This window comes from Ischnura elegans, chromosome 5 (assembly GCF_921293095.1).
Source record: "Ischnura elegans chromosome 5, ioIscEleg1.1, whole genome shotgun sequence".
NCBI classification, from domain to species: Eukaryota; Metazoa; Arthropoda; class Insecta; order Odonata; family Coenagrionidae; genus Ischnura; species Ischnura elegans.
This window is the reverse complement of record NC_060250.1, coordinates 120,844,969-120,862,861: the sequence shown is the minus strand read 5'-3', so window position 1 is coordinate 120,862,861 and position 17,893 is coordinate 120,844,969.

Genomic DNA, 17,893 nt, shown 5'->3' with positions numbered 1-17,893 from the left:
CCATTAAGTATCCCTTCTAATCGGTACCCGAACCCGGGCACTTTGAAAGGTAATTCAATACTAGTCATCACACCCAAAATGTTTTTTTCTAGCTATTTAGAGCGGAAAGAAAAAATAATTTTTTCCATAATGGCGACTGAATGTTTCCGAAAAAGTATATGAACACTATAAATTAAAATCCTGGAAAAGTCTTGTCTTTTTACCCTTAATTTGAGACAAAAACACGTGTGTGGCTTGAACTAGGGTGAACTGTAACCACACTCATCCGAACAAAATTCGAGATGAAACTGCGAGTGTGTGATAATGCGACTTTATTTTTCGCTGCAAAGTCACTTATAAATCCGTGTTCACCCGTGAAAGTTATGTGGATGGATAATTTCTCAGTTGGTAACACGAAATTAGAACAGAAGCTACTTTCTGGGCATGCATTCGTTCATATGCGAAATCTTCATCTACATTCACATACTACCTCGCAAGCCGCCTCAATAGGCGTGTAAGGCTGAGTGTAAGGACACCAGACGTTTACCGATTAAAAGGAAGCGCATGCAGCCTCCGAGGCTCTAGTGGCTCCCAGCCTAATTCGCTTAAAATCTGTATTACGTTTTCTTCAAGCCCGTTGCAGTTTCTTTTATGAGTCGCAAAGTTTTCATTGCATATTATTAAGTTCACGCATAAAATATGTCTGCGCCGAATCCCAAATGCCCGCGGCACGCTCAAGATGTGGCCGTTATGACAGCGAAATGGCACCAGTTTTTTACTTTTTCATTAGAAAAATCTTCCCAAAACACACTTGACGAATGCCAGTTTCTTCAGGGCTCTATCACAAATATTTCTTATATGTGTTCCCCAAGATAGGTTATAATTCATAGTAACTCTCAGGTATATCACTTCACATGTCGCTTTATATTTTCCATCCACTACGGATAAATGGGGATAGTTGGGCGGTCTAAGCAATAAATGTTTCCAGTGTTTTTGGAGGTGAATTTGATTACCCATTGTACCCACGCGGGTAAATTCCAGAAAACACGCATTTACAATGAGGCTAATTAGGAGAAAGCTCAATCGTTAAAGCACTGGTGAGACCCAAGCAGGACTCGAACCCGAGACCTTCGGTTCAACAGGCTGCGGCCTCACGTTCACCACTCCCAAAGGCAAGCAAAGGTAAAGAAAAGAGCGAAAAAAAGAAAGGGAAAAGAATAAATAAAGTGGTCTAGTAAATGGGAAAAGGTTTTGATGGCCTAAAAAAAGTAGAAGACGCCGCTCCAGTGGAAGGTAATGGAGGGAAGAAGTGTAAGTGTTGCCTGGAGACGAGGGAGAGGGGTGGGGGGGAAGAGGGTGGAGAGGGGGGAGGGGTCGTGTGCAAAGGGGCGTCTCGGAAAATTTGCATGAACACTTTTACGGCTTAGCCTAACGTTCCGAGGTTGCTGCTCGCTATGCCGTTGGCACCAGATGACAAATGACAGCCGTTCCCCGTATTCGCCCAGAAGTTAAGTTTCGATGCGAAAGGGGGAGTTTGAGGGGGTGCGGAGGTTGGTTGAGGGACAAGAAGAAACGAAGAGGGAGTGGAGGAGGAGACGGGGGAAAAAAAAGTTGCGGGGATAAAAAGAGAAACGCGGGTAAGGCACTGACACACATATCATTTGCACCGCCAAATATGGGGAGAGCTGCCTGCGCGAGACAGATCGGGGAGATAAAGTTATTCCGTTCAAAACGAGATGCTCATTTACGGAGCGGAGGATCCACCTTTCCTTAGCGTCCATTTTGCATCGTTAACACATCGCCTTGACGAAATAGTCTCCTCAACCGTAGCAGCGATTCTTCTCAATTAAACGGGACGAGGCATGGGAGAGTCTGGTGTACGACAAAGTGAGTTTTGCAAGTAAAAGCATTCGTAGTACACAGCGCATCGTGGAATTTAATCATGTTCACAAGATCATCATGACTAAGAGTTCTCGCGTATGCTGAATTGCTGGGATAATTTGGGATAGTACAAAATTAATAAAATTAACACATAATGAACAATTTTCCACACACCCAACCAGCTTGGATTTTTTTATCCTTAGAAATAAGAAGGTAGGTACATAGTTGCCTTCGAAGAGAACGCATCTTTCAACCATCAATTATTATTACAGCAACACCATTTAACCCAGTATCAAGTTATTGGTTAATTAGAGCATAATAAAGTCTAGATCCAGGTAATCATAGCTCCATCGAGGGCTGAATTGCAACAGGAAAAATTACCAAATTTAATTCCATATCTAAAAATTGATGAAAATATTCCTGGAAAGATTTTTGTGAAAAATATACTTGTCATTAACTTCTCAGAAGGAAATTTTGTCAGTTTTCTACCACGAAAGGTGGTGCTAGTATTTCTATCATATAAAATTGAAGAACTAATTCTCTAATAAATTAATATTTTTACATCAGTTACTGAATTACCATTATTATATCTCCCGAAAAGCCTGTATTTTTATTTAATTAATAATGTATTATTATGGACATAAAATAATATTTAAAATGCATAAAACTCATATTCACATTTAAAAATCTGCAATCCTTCAACTCAATAGCTCAATGTTACCTAATGCTGATTATTTATAAAATACTTTACCAATCATGTAACAGTCACACAAAAACAATAAAAGAAAACCTACTGGTGATCTTTCATGGCAAAATAGCTGTATTAAACCGCTGGAAGAATCAATTAAATTTACATTTGACCAATATAATTAATCGGTACCTATTTCAGATTCAATTTCTAAGGCATAATAACAAACATTTCCCAGTCTTCGAAAGCGGGTTTCGATTTGTTAGAGAACTATAATTTAAAATAGACTCGAAAATGAGATTTTCTTCGTATTTCGAACTCTTTTTTAGTAAATGACGGATTGGGAAGAAAGGGATAGAAAGGAGACTGCTTCAGAATCTGGTTTTCTTGCCAGGCCTCAGGTTTTCCGGTAACTAGGCGGAGGTGGGAAGGCGAAAGCGCGAAATGGGGATTGAACTCGGGGACCGTGGGGCATTAATACATGAAATGACTTATGTTGCCATGACAGCGCTTGGCAACGCAGCGCCATTCTCGCCTTATCTTATCGCCGGGAGGGGGCGCACCAGCCCCATTCCCGAACGGGGGTTGACAGAAATGGCAAAATCCTCAAGAGAGAGAGGAAGACTCGGATTATATTGAAACGAGAGCGCTTGAGGTGACTGACTGCGCAATAAAGCAATAACCAAAGGATGAGCACAAATTTGAAGCCTTTTCCACTCCAGTAGTAACATAGAATAATTCAGCAAATAAAATACAAATGAATATGTTTATTTTTCTATCCTATTTGTCTACATCGCTGCAAAAAGAATGCATTATAGGCCATACGTCAAATACAAACGTCAACGTAGAACGATATCAAACCCATGCTCAGGTGGAACTGTATCACGCGATCTTCAGTTTAGCGCACAAGAACTTAACCCCGCCGTCACCGAAACCCAGAAAATCCTGTTTCTTCTCCTAACTTGTAGTATTATAATTAATAATATAAATTTGTATTCTAGGGTAACTAGTTCATTGCAATGAACTAATGACTTCATTTAAAAAAAAGCATGATCTAGTGCATGGTAATAAAATCTTTTATCATTATATATTTAGTGATATTATTACACAATCGAAATAAACAATGCAAAAAAGCTCTATCGTAGGAATACCTCAGGAATTACATGTTATGCCATTTTGCCCTTTCAATCTTGGCCACATGCGCAGAGACCAAAAATTACTCCGATAAGGAAGGCGCCACTCTCAGCTTTGGAAATGGATGGAAAAGTAAGTTAAGGGAAAGTAAATGGCATCCCAGTCGACGGCGTGAGAGGAGGGGTATAAGATTTATTAATTGGTAAAGGATTTGCCTCCCAGAAGTCATTGAAATGCGTTTCTTTTCTCCCTGTTCTGTAATTGTTGCGAAAGAAAGGGTTTCTATGATTCATAGAAGAAGGTAATATACGGAAATATCGGAAAATATCACAACATTGATTATCATTAAGTTTTGAGTATCGGTGATACATGGTTTTCCCAAGAGAATTGTGACATTTCGCCCGATAACGTGAAAACAAAATATCGACTGGGATGAAAATATCATGCTGAGAATCACGGTAAAGTATCATGATAGCATTTAATATATTTATGTAAAATATTCTTATAATAAATTTGGGAATGCCGGAAATACTCCGACTACCGAATGAAATTGAAGTAGAATACAGGACGAAAAAATGGAACTAAGGTTTTCATATAGGAAATGCAACTTTAGGTGATGAAATATTAAAAATTAGGGGGTAAAATGCTTAAAAATTCAGTCCATTTAAGAAGTAAAATGAACATCAACCCAAAATATTGATCTCATTCTTCCCAATGAGCTGTGAGAAAAGAGAAAATTTTCTCCGAATTAATATTTTGAAAACTAAAACTATTGATATTTTTCCAATTCGTTGCAACAAATCAATCAACATGGAATCGTTCCATAAAACGTAGTAAATAAACACTTCAAAGACTCAGGAAGCCAACCATTCAGGTAATTTAATTCATAATGTTAATATCGCTGCATAATCTGTAAATATTTGGAGCCATTGACGATTTTCTTATATACGTGAATTATTTAAAAGATAATGTAATATTTAGCAATGACTGGAAAAACATAACAAGCACTACTTTCCAACCATATAATTGCAATATCCCACATTTTGCATGTGTGAAAAGTACACCTTTTAAGCATGGATTTGTAAATATTGTATTTTATGTAACGCTAACCGCAGATTATTCACTATATTTCAATGAATTTTAGGTAAAAGACGTGGTTTGTAATACTGCAAGTATAGCATGACAAAAATCTATTATTTCAACTCCACAAATTGAGCAAAGAGATCAATATCGGTCTCATTCCCCCATTTCTACAAACTTCTGTCCAGAGTGTTTGCGTAGCGTCCAAAATTACGGCAAGAAAAAAGAATTTTTTTAAATTTTCTCCATACCTTTCATTTTTTATACAAATTATTGGGTGATCGATGAAATCATAAAGTACGGCTTAAGGAATTACAATGGAATCAATTATTTAGATAATTGAATGATGCATTTAATGGCTAAATGATTTCTTGAAAAGCATTAAGGTATAATTCACCAGTCCTGAAAGGACTAAGGAGTCGTTAACGATCCTAAACACTTAATGTATCATTCGACTTTCCTGGAGCCACCGCCATCAACCCCACGAAATGTTGAATCCGCCCGCAACAATTAATCATTAAGGGTGGCCAGAGGAATGAATCTCCTTTGCGGTTGCTGGAATCATTCCAGCCTCCAAACAAGCCGTAAGATTAGTGAATCCTCCTCTAATCCCCCCGAGATACCCTTCCTTCCCTTGAGGCTAAAAAGCTTCGGTCCGCAGGGAATAATAAAAAAAGAGAGCGGTTTCCTTTTTTTTGCTCCAAGGTGCATCCATTAATTTTCCTCAAAAGGGTTTTTAATACAAAAAAAGTCCTTAAATTTTAAAGAAATAAATTAGCGGCAAGAGCTCACGACGCTAATGGCAATGGATGCCAAAAAAATACACTCTTATAATGGCAAGATGCGGTTGTGGTACCTGATTCAGACCGGTTGGCGCCACTAGTGGCCTCTTCTCCAGCCGTTTGAATTACGGTGTCCCGAACAGAGAAAATAGCATTTACTTCATTTATTTTCGCATTCCCAACACTGAAAATTGTTTCCAAACCTGTGTGCATAAAGCAACACCCGGAAAACATGAGGATCAGTCGCTAAGACAATAGGGTTGTTTCCTTCATCAAAGAAAACTAAAGGCATTGATTGCGATTCGTTACCCACCATTAGTGCATTCATACCTGTAATATGCAAATTATTTGGTTTTAGAAATCCCAGTTTAGACAAATGGCAATGGTCAATTTTAACCTCATTTGAAAAAGGCCAGATTGGCGCCCATGCGATGCCCCTCCACGTGACGTCACAGGGACCTAGTTTCTATACGATTAGATAGGAATTTTACATCGCCTGAGATTACCAACGCATGCATGAGGCACAGAGCTCAGGGAAACATCTCTTAATAATCACCTATTAAAACTGCCTATGGTCGGAAAGTTTCCTTCGTTTGATAAGGCATTAATACCCCTTAATTAAGCCAAGCGCTACCTGCTAGCAGGGTACTCTGCTACCTGCTAGCAGCCTACATCGCAGCGGCGCACACATCAGAAATTTTCAATATTCTTTTTACATATTGTTTTTAGATCAGAGAGTATATGCACCACTAATATATTCTTAAAGTTCCAATTTGATATCAATATTTATCAAGACACAACGTAAGAGATATTGATTTTAATACTTCTGTCATTGCGCATTTTTTCAGTTTCTCTGATTAGCAAGTTATTTCTGGAATAAAATGTAAAAAAAAACGACGACTAAGTGTTCCACTGATTTCGTAATTGACAGTCTTCAGATCAACTTTGTCACACGGGCTAGTTTCATTACGTTTGTATCACCCCTGATGTAGTTCCTATCACATCAAATATCAATGAAATACGACCTGAATTTGCATGGATAATACCTAATTTCGCACGTATTGGGACTGATCATGTTAGATCAGATATTTCTATATGGGAATCTCAGACAGACCGTAAGGGTTTCCATAAAGAGGGTACGATTCTCTTCCACAAGTCTCTCGATTCAATAATAATCGAGGATTCACCGCTCCAAGAAATATCCTTTGAGCATAACTCATTAAAATACCTCTGGAAGTATATTTTGGAGCGTAACCTGAAATTTTTATTTTTTGGCATCGACTAAATAGCTGATATAGATGATTACCTGATTTTCCAACAGCTTTAACGCATGCAGCGACTGAAAAAAATGACCAATGACTTTATTTAAACAACTTCATGCTTTCAGATATGATCTTTTATTTCTCCATCGCCATCAGAGTTTTGAGTGAAATATTTTGAAATAAATTGATATGGTGAATATTTGAAAACCTAAATTAAAATCTCAATCTTGGGTTTTTTTATTTTGAGCCTCTGGCAAATGTTTAAACTTGAATGGAACACAGACAAAAACTGTTTACCGCCAAAAATTTAAATTGTCAATTCTACTGTAATTTTCAGGCTAAAAGTAACTGAACATAAATAAAAAATTGGATCAGTACGAAAAAGTTGCATGTCGAAGGCACAAATGAATGTATTTTTACCATGTATAGACGGTTTTTACACTGACGTTCTAATTTATCCACCTTTCATGACGCTTAGTAGCTTGGTTCTTGACGGTCAAATATAGTAATCTGAGCATTTTAAATTGGCTCAAAAATAGCGAGATTTTCACGATGCATAGTTCACTGTAAAGTATTTTTCACGATTATCAATCACTGCGTCTTAAGGGAGCATTAGAGAAGCGGTCAGTTTCTCTATAATTTTAAAAACCCTTCCTATTGCTTCCTTCATTTTTCAAAATTTCAGCCCACCACTCCGAGCATAAAAATACATAGCCACCACCTTGCTCTCAAACAAAAACCGTAAAACTTTATTAGTTGAGTACACCACTTAGTGCCGAGCTTTAGGCGATGAGTTTGAAGAAGGAGAGGGAGGCAGCCGAGACATAAGTAAGGGGCGAGACAAGGTGAAGCTGCGAGAGGGAGGGTGGGGGTGAAAGGTGTTGAGATTTAAGTGGGGTTCACTTTCCGAAAGGGCTTTAAAGTCCGCTTAAAAGTGGACGCGAGAACAAATACGAGGGATGAAATAAGACGGGTGGCCGGATGGTGTGATGGTGGCGGAGTCTTCCTTTCGGTGAGGATGGGAAGAGGGGTTGTGTGAGGAAGATGGTACGGGGAGGAAGGGAAGTGAATGTATGGAAGAAAAGTCTTTAAGGAGTGGCCGGAGGTAAAAGACGCGGCAGGGAGGTCTGGTGGGACCAGATCAAAAGAAACTCCATCCAGGGAAAAACTTACGGCATTTAACGGGGACACACTACCATGACAGCAATAGGGTGGTTTCCTATTATTTTTTTATTGCTTTAATCGGAAGATTATTACTCCTGGAGTACGTATTTCACGCTTTTAGATTTTTAAATGACAACATCTATTTTTCGCGATTAAATGAAAAGTGAAAATTTTCAAGCGCGCGAAAACGCGACGCTCAAGTATGAATGCCGGGAAATATCTCCGTACGTCGTATTTCTGGTTCCCCCTCCCGCCCGGTGAGGTGACCTTGAGGCGAGGCTTAGCGCTGATACGTCGCAGGATGCTAGCGGATAGCTGAGTACCTTGCTGAATGGTAGCGCTTGGCTTAAAAAAGGTTTATTAATACCTTATCAAACGAAGAAAACTTTCCGAACTTAGCCAGTTTTAATAGGTGATTATTAAGACATGTTTCCCTGAGCTCTGTGCCTCATGCATGCATTGGTAACCTCAGACGATGTATAACTCCTATCCTCTCGTGTAGAAACTAGGTCCCTGTGACGTCATGCGGAGTGGAATCGCATGGGCGCCAATCTGGCCTTTTTCAAATGAGGATAAAATTTGACCCTTGCCATTCGTCTAAACCGGTATTTCAAAAACCAAATAATTTGTGTATTATGAATACACTAATGGTGGGTAACGAATCGCAATCAATGCCTTTCGTTTTCTTTGATGAAGGAAACTACCCTATTAGCGCTCCAAAAATTAGTACTAACACCGATTACACCTGTAGATATATATCGCATAGAATTACGCATAAATCAATCACTTATTATAAAACATAACTGCACAGCAAATAATAATATTTTTAATATTTCATTATCAACACCTATTAAACGCTGGTTAAAAATTCAAAACACGTTCATATATTCCACAATCAAATTTCGAATTTACCAATGTAGAACTTAATGCCATTCCCCTTTGATGAAGATAAAGGAATACAGTTTGTTTCTATTATATTACACCTTTCTTTTCGAGGTTAGAAACCGAATAAAATTTATTGAAAGAATTGAATAATTATTCTTATTGTGTATATCCTCAAAATCGACACTGAAGTGATAAATTCCACGTAATTACAGCTCAACGAGGTCATATCCTTTGAATATTTTAGCAAAGATTATAAGTGCTCTATTGGTGAATGGTCTTCTGATGGTTGATGGTGGGTCTTCCTTTCGGTGAGGATGGGAAGAGTAGTCGTTGGTAAGGAAGGTGGTATGAAGAGGGTGGCTGAACGTCGGGAAGAGAAGTATTTAACACGTCTCACTCATTGTCAGTGATTCACGCGTTACCCGCCGTCCTTTAAGGTGAATGCTGGGCAGATACCACTCCTGCACCAGTGTTCAACCCCAGCAATGTTGAAAAGGCGTCAGCCTAAACAGCTCTGCTGTTATATTTGTTCTTGTTATTATTAATTTTTAGATATTCTTCGATGAGGTATTTACTACAAATATAACCCGCGCTGGGTAAGACACACTAAAAAAGATGAAAGACACGATAAACTAACTCACGACTAAGTTTGCGGAGGCATCCTCGGACTAGACTCTTGTTCCTAACCCCGAGGAAGGTCGTGTTGCCGCCGAAGATTCAGTCGTCTGAGTGTTTTTATTGCGTCTTTTAGTGTCTTTTATACTGTTTCTCGCCCAATCTGGGTTATATTTGTTGTTATTTATTTTGTTAATTAGTAATACATGTTATGTAAATTTTATCCGCGGAAATAAACATTTTTGAGCTGAGCCGAACTGTGATTCAACCCGAAGGGTGGTCTGAATGGGTGAGAGTAGAGCTCTCCTCTAACAAAGCCTCAGGTGTGTGAACCGCCCCATACCATGACGCGACCAACACCATATTTTTCGCGTTCCACGATGCTCCTGTGGTTGTTATCGGTTACCCAGTTCTCTCCAGATTAATTTGCGACAAGAGTCGTTCTGCAAACTGAAGCGGAATACATCCCTGAGGAGCACATTCCTCCATTCATTCATGGTCCAGTTTCGACGTTGACGGCTCCACAGTAAACGGGCCAATCTCTGAGCTGGAGTGATCGGGACACATTCCGCTCTGAGCCTCTGGTACAGAGTTTTCCAGGAAAAGGCAGCCCCTAAGGCGGCTGCAAGATCCGCTGACAATTGTCTTGCTGGTGCACTCCGAATTCGTCGAGCGGTTAACGCCAGATATCGGTCCCACTGTGGGGTGGATACTCTTGATTGAGCTGGAACTGGCCAACGACTAATATCTCTTGCATCTCAAAAGCCTGGAAATGACACTTTGAGGCACTTTCAAGGAGTCTGAAACTTTGGACTGTGTCTGGCCTGCTTTCAGGCGGCCGAGTATTCTACCCAGCGAAACAATAATAATAATTTTACATACTCCTACATTTTGAATTTACAGCTGAATAACAGAGGTAACAAAGAAAAGGAGCTTTAGGTGGTCTCCAAGGTCATAGGAACAGAATTGAGCCGCCATCAAATAACAAAAAGGTATGCCAATAAAAGAAAATAATAATGCAGTAAATAATACATGACATTTTTAAAAGAAATAACATCAAAATAAATGTTCAATTATTTCTTGTGAGGAAAGACAGTCTTTGGCGAGTTTTAATATTTTATTTGAGGATTTCATATTTTTTAATTTTAGCGGGCAGTAAATGAAAACTATTTGGCCCCATTTAAAGAAAACAACGTTTATATTGTGTTAACCTTGGTCTGCTTGTTAAGTAATAAACAAACCAAGCTTAACACATCCACTCGGCATATTGCCGCTTCTGGCATAAAACAATTTTAGGACTTTGAATATTTACAAATGCCTTAGTGGCAACAATTTTAGGAAATGAGAGTTCATAAAAATAGACTCCAGGATAGCCGGGTTCTAATATTTTCACCGTTTCACTCTGAAATATATTTATTCTCAATTGCTCAAACAATCTAATTCTAGCGTGTAGCCTCCGAGTCTCTAGCGGCTCCTAGTTTAATTCGTTTATCATTTGGATAACGTTTTCAGTACTCCGTAGCAGCTTTTGGCCCTGTGCACCTAAGAAATGTAATCAAATGTGATATGAGCTGATAAATTATTCAGTGAAAAAGATTGTGAACACTAAATAATCAAAATAGACATCAGAATTATCCCATCTGTTATGTGGACTGTAATTAAGAATTTTTAACGATATAGTTCACCTTCTTGCGATATCAAATCTAATTGGTATTGGAGAAATAGAAATTACACGTTTTAAATGGGAGCGTAAATGCAGTGTGCAAAATATGCAAGTGCAAAATATACATTTAATACTATTTTTAATTTGAAAACAGGGTCCAAATGGTGTCGTAATGTAATTATTTGTTACGTTCACCCCAAGGCTACACTCCGAACACTTTAACAGGGCAAACATGACTGAGGGAATATGGGGCGCTGGCAATGGCGGTGGGTACCTCGATGTTACACCGCTAGTAAAAGCAGGGAATACTTCTTTCTATAGAGAGCGAACACGTAAGATTGATATATGTAAACTTTGTGAGATTTGCGGTCTATTTCCAGTTTCCCTGGTAATTCGTAACTTAATGCTTAACTTTTGGACACTAATGTATCATGTCTATCAAATTGTCTAACACCAAAGATTGGCCTTTCCTCCCCAAAAAATACACAAAAAATATATTACTTACAGTTAAATGTATCGGCACGGTTAAAAGTAGCGATAATATTTCGAGTATTTCATCGCCAACGGCTTATCAATACTGGTCAAAAATTTAAAATAAGTTTATGTACTCCAAACTGTTGCTTCAAATTAACGAATGCAATTTAAACCGTTGCCATTTGAAGATGAAGGGATACTCGAAAATGAAGTACCTAATAATGACCTCTATGGTTCGAAACATGTCGTACGGATGAAATAAACCAGTGGTAATCAACGAAGTCTCCTTTTCATTTTCGAGTATTAACTTCCACATCGTTGAGCCTAATACAATTCAACGAATGAAGGTATACCTTTTTTTTTAAGTTCAGAAACCGAATAAAATTTATTAAAGGAATAAAAGATTACTTTTAATTACGTTTCAAATTCTCAAACCTCCTCAAAAATTAAGTAAGCAAAACAAACAAAAAAAACTCAAAATCGACACAGAAATGAAAAATACCTCACATAATTATAGCTCAACTGGATCAATTATTCTGAATAATGATTTAGAAAATAATGTAAGCGCTGAGTTGCAAGCTTCAATCTAGGAAAAAGTAAATTATATTGGTCTCTAGCAACGCCTTCTGCCGAGACAGTGTGCTCCTCGAAGGAGTTGTGGAAGGTGAAGAAGAGGGAGGGGGAGCGAAAGGTCTTCAAGGACCAGATGAGAAGAGAAACTTCTTCGCAGCAGACAAAACTTACGACTCTTACGAGAGAGACGGGAGCGAACGTTAACTTTCGGCACGCTCGCTCGATCTTCATTTTTTTTCTCTCCACGTTTCCACCTCGGGGACGACAGTTTATTTTTTCGTGCCTTTTTCTTTACCACTCTCGTTTGTTTTTTGTTTCTATTTTGTAAAAAAAAAACAAAGTAACAGTAAGAGTGGCCTCACATGTCGCCGTTCGCTTTGAAAACTCCGCAGTAAGGATGAGGACACGCTGTTGTTTCTTTCTCTCTCTCCTTCTACTGCAGTGTTTCGTCCGACTTTTCTCAGCCCAATTAAACTCTCTTTGGAATCCTTCTTCGCGCTTATTTTTTTATTCTAAACCTGCCACACCTTTAAGCGCAAGCAATTAGCGAGAATGTTTGAAGATGAACCATGAGGAAAGACGCCTGGTGGTCCGCGAGATAACGTGCGAACTTTCACCAGCATCGAGTACTTTCTCAATCAATGAAATAAAATTTCGTTTAAAATTTTTAAATGCAAAAGAAAAAACACTAAACTACGAAATTCCATCTTTCTTAAGGGCGAAGAGAGGTCTGGTGCTTTCCCGGTGAATAGAATGGATTTTAGGTTTCTATGGTTTCCAGCAGGGTGAAAGTGCCTTTAATGCTTCAAGGTCCGACACGTCCCTTGCCATCAAGTAACGAAACTGGTCCCATTACTGTGGCCTGTGCCTGTAATTGGATTTTCGGCAGATTCTAAGGTAGGAAATACTGTGCCGTAAAGTTAATTTTTTCACGTCAGGTAATTGGATATTCTTTCTGAGTGAGCAGAATTCCAAAAAATTATTGATTTAAACATTTAAAAGTTCTGTAGGAATAATTAAATCATAAGTAAACATTGCAATTGTCATTTTGAATATACTTCGTCACATGAAAAAATTTGTTCTAAAACAGAATCAGGGAATATCTGGTGACAATGAAAGTGTCTGTGGCATTTTTTTTCAAGCCAAAATAAATATTTTTGCTGCAAACCTCCATCAACGTAACGTGTCAGATGCCACCAGAATCCAAGTTGAGAGAAAGAAAGAATTGTCATATAAATAATCTGAGGGCAGGATATTTCATTGGACAGAAAAATCGAAGGATGTCATGATTGAACTAAATGTGAAGAAAACTGGAGCTAATGCTTGAGGTGAGAAATTAAACCCATTTCCGCCCAACGTTGACGTATGGCTACATCCTACTATTTTGGGCATAAGAGGCTCATGAAGATAACCCCGTCTCCTCTTTTCTGCCGATGTCGTAACTATGTCGTTGGAGCTTGCTATGCCTTAATCGAATCATTAGTTAATTTTTGAAGACGGTCGAAATCAGATGTGGCAATCAAAACTAAACGAAAGTCAAAACCAGTAATATTTCAATAGTTTCGTTCCGGGGAGCGAATTAAAGAGACGAAACGAAATGAATTTAAACCCGGGGAGATAAACTCAGTGTCGAAACGAAATCGGATCGAAACTTAACTAAAACTCTGGGAGGAAACGAAACACAGATAATGTTTCGCACAGGAAGGACCACGTGCTTCACCTTCGAACAGTTTAGTTTCGACCCACACTCCAAGTACGAGGTATGATTGAATAAAGTAGAGGTTTGTCCTACCGCCTGCCGCCATTAGATGCTTGGGACACTCATATTTTTACCACAAACAGGAGAACGGTGAACGCAAACTTACCATTCGCTTTTTAAGCTCAAAAAGTTAAACTCTCAATATTCTGTCATGAAATGGATCGGGACTATTTCCTTTTACCCCCTCCACTTAGAGGGAGAAAAGTTTCGTCCCGGGTCGAAACTAAACTCCTTGATGATTTTAATTTCGTGCGGAAGCAATAAGCCCACTAACGGAAATAGACGGGTGAGAAAAGGAAATTATGTATGGACGCATACTGCCCGTAAATTGCATCCAAAATCATAAAATTAAACAGGAAATGCCATTGTATAGATTGATTTAACTTTCCTTCATCCAAAAATATGCTTTTCATGAATATTTGTCCTTTTTATCAAGGTCACTCGTGGAAATTAAACAATATTATATTTGGCCTCGTAACCTTTCAGCGGAGCTATATGTCTACGGGTCTTTCTGAAGACATAATTTAATGTTTCACCAGATATTTCACTAGATTACTGAGATGACCAAATGGGCAACGTGCCTAAATATCTTCACAACGCAAGCATGCAGTTTTATGTTTGGAAATGGGTTAAAAGTATTTTTCCCTCTTAAATTTTGAAATTCTTACCGTATGCTATGACACTTCACATTCAATCCTCACATAAATGTATCGATATTTTCAAATTGAGTTTACGGTAAGTATTAATTATCGCTGGACTATAAATCACAGTCTTTCTCATTGCTATACAATCAATTATTTTGCAGTCGAAGTGAAGGACAATCTTCCAAGAGGTAAATTGTATGAAGCAATCAAGGTTCATGGAAATTAAGACCACGCCCATTCGAAATGAAATCGGTCGTTTTAATCAAGCCACTGTCATTTGTATATCAAATGAAATAAGGCAGCGCATCGACCTCCTTCTGAATGAATGCCCTCTCCGCTGTTTTTATTTCATTCGTAATAAATACACACAGCATGTGAACTTGAAGGAAATAAAATGTGAGCTCAAAGACATGCATATTTAAAAGTAGCTCGAGTACTCAGAATACTTGTTTGTACCACGTGATGCTCAAGCGTTCAATTCTCAAAGGGAGATGACCTCGGTCAAAAGAACTCAATTGTTACGTGTACGAAAAATCCACAGAGAAAAAAATCATTCACTTTGACCGGGATTCGATTCCAGAGCTCCCGATCCACAGAGAGACCGTGATTTGGACCGCTTGTGGAACTATATGCTCAGCAGTCCCTACCACCTTGACTGATATAGTCCTCAAATTTCCACTTCTGAGAATGACGCCTCGATAGCTTAACTGGTTAAAGCACTCAACCGGAAATCGGCAGATCCGGGTTCGAATCCCGATCAAGATGAATGGTTATTATCTCTGTGGATTTTCGCACAATTTGTGCATTGCAGGTGCTCCGTAAAAATATCACCGTGGCTAGTCCTGGTATATTACAATCAATTCTTACCCTTGAACCTAGTTATCTAGCATTAATATTAATGATGACTGTGCAAATTTGAAAGAGAAGTATTCAATAAAAATACAATTCATAAATTTATCATGACCTGTATAAATCCAGCTAAGTAAAAATTAATAAAAAAATTATTTTAGTTACTTCAGCATTATTATTTCCAGACTCATCCATATTACTTCCTCCAAAAATATTTCCCGCCACACACTCTTCACCCCTTTCAATTCGCATCTGTGCATAACTCTAGCATTTCTTCGAAATCTCATGATGCGATGGTACCAAAGTGTTGTCAAACTAACTGTCCGTAGATATCAATAATTTTACTGAAAGCGGTCAATGAAGTCTCTATTTTTTAGAATTTCGTCATAATTCTCTTGTTTGCATACGGCATTTCTCCGTGGAAGGTGAGACATTCTTTCGGGATAAAAAATAAAACAGCTGTCAGGAGATCATAGGCTGAAAGTCATCTTCCTCTCGCAGGCAACAGTTCACGTTGCAAATTCAACTCACATGATCGAGTAATGACGCTACCTTTCGACACACCAGCACACGGCAGTTTTGCATTTTATATCTTGGGAAGGTGTCCATTTTTTCTTTACTACATTGAGACAGGTAATCGGAGTGGTTCTTGTTTTCGGGAGAAAAATGCTCCCGTAAGGACGGAGGAAGCAGAAAAATGGGAGGGCGCTGATGTCAGTAGAAGCGCAGGTGGCCTTAAACACGATGAAATTGAAATCGGAAAGGAGAGAGACCAAGGGCGGTGGAAGATGCGGGAGACCAAAAAATTCGGATAAAGAATGAAGATGTTCGGAAAAAGTGAAAAAGGATGGATGGGGAAGGAATTGAGAACAGATATCGATCAATAACAGAAAATAATACAACTGAAAGGTGGAAAAAGAGAGGAGTAAACATAAGACAATGTTCACAGGATGCAAACTTCCCTCTCGACCGATCGATTTTTTTCTGTTTTGGAGGCGTATTATTTTAGTATCGCTCGTTAAAAAATAGAATTATAAACTTCAAAATTTTCTTGTTGCATAAAGGTGACTTTTTTCAATGTTTGTTTCAATTTTCAATTTAATTTTTTCAATTTATTTCAAGCGAGAAAATATTACATCTGAAGAAATAGCGGGATAAAGTTTTTAAATTTGAGATGCGGGCAATTTTTTACTATGATTCCGTCATGATTCTTGAAATTTTCAAAATGATAGTGTAGTTTTTAGAAAAGTGTCGTGAAAAAAATCAGGTAAAGCGAAAGGGATACGTTCTATCAGAGAATAAAATACGTTAACTATTTTATAATGGGTCTCTGTATACCTATTAATAGAAATATAACCCCGGAATTTATTTCACATTAGTGCTTTATGTTCCAGGTTTAATAAAGAATGCTCTAAAAATTGTACTCTAATAGCGTATGCTGTAAATTGGACAAGACCGTTCCATTCAAACATCACAGTAAAGCTGTAAATGGATACCTCTGTGACTTTCCAGGTGAAATAATTTTTCTCTGGGAATTCCAGTAATAAAATACCGAGTTTGCGTCAGTAATTGAGGTAGAGCAATTCGAATAAAAAACATGTATAAAGTGTTTTTTCCATACTCATATAAAGAGATCGGAGACTTTAAACTCTTCCGTGTTAAGACAAAAAGTTAAATGTAACTGAGAAGTTTGAATTCGTATTGGATAAGTATAAAAATAATGTAGACAAGAAGCAAATATTCATTATTTCACGTCCTCTTCCAGCTACTTCCAAACTATAAATCGTCATTAACGTCCAAGCATCATCTTATAAAAATAGTAGTATTAAATGTATATTTTGCACATTGCATGTAAGCTCCCAATTAAAACGTATCCCTTCTATTGCTCCAACACCAATTAGATTTGATATCGCAGGAAGGTGAACTATATCGTTAAAAAATCTTAATTACAGCCCATGTAACACACGGGATAATTCTGATGCCTATTTTGATTACTTTATGTTCACAAACGTTTTCACTGAATAATTTATCAGCTCATACCACACTTGATTACATTTCTTAGGTGCACAGAGCCAAAAGCTGCTACGGAGTACTGAAAACCTTATCCAAATGGTAAACGAATTAGACTAGGAGCCGCTAGAGACTCGGAGGCTACTCGCTAGATTTAAATTGTTTGAGCAATTGAGAATAGATATATTTCAGAGTGAAACGGCGAACATCATATTAGAATCCGGCTTTATTTCTAACTTCGAGAGAAACGATCATTTAAGAGTAACATTTCAGCGAACGAATAGACAAAGGAATTCGTTTTCCACCGAAAAATAAAGGACTTATATAAAAACTAGGCAGAGCTTCGTTAAAGTAGTCACTTTTTTTAAGAATAGTGTCTCTCCACCCACCTTGGGTAATAAACATATAGTGAAAAAACGAAAAAAAGAACGTCAGCTAGAAGTTCGAAAGT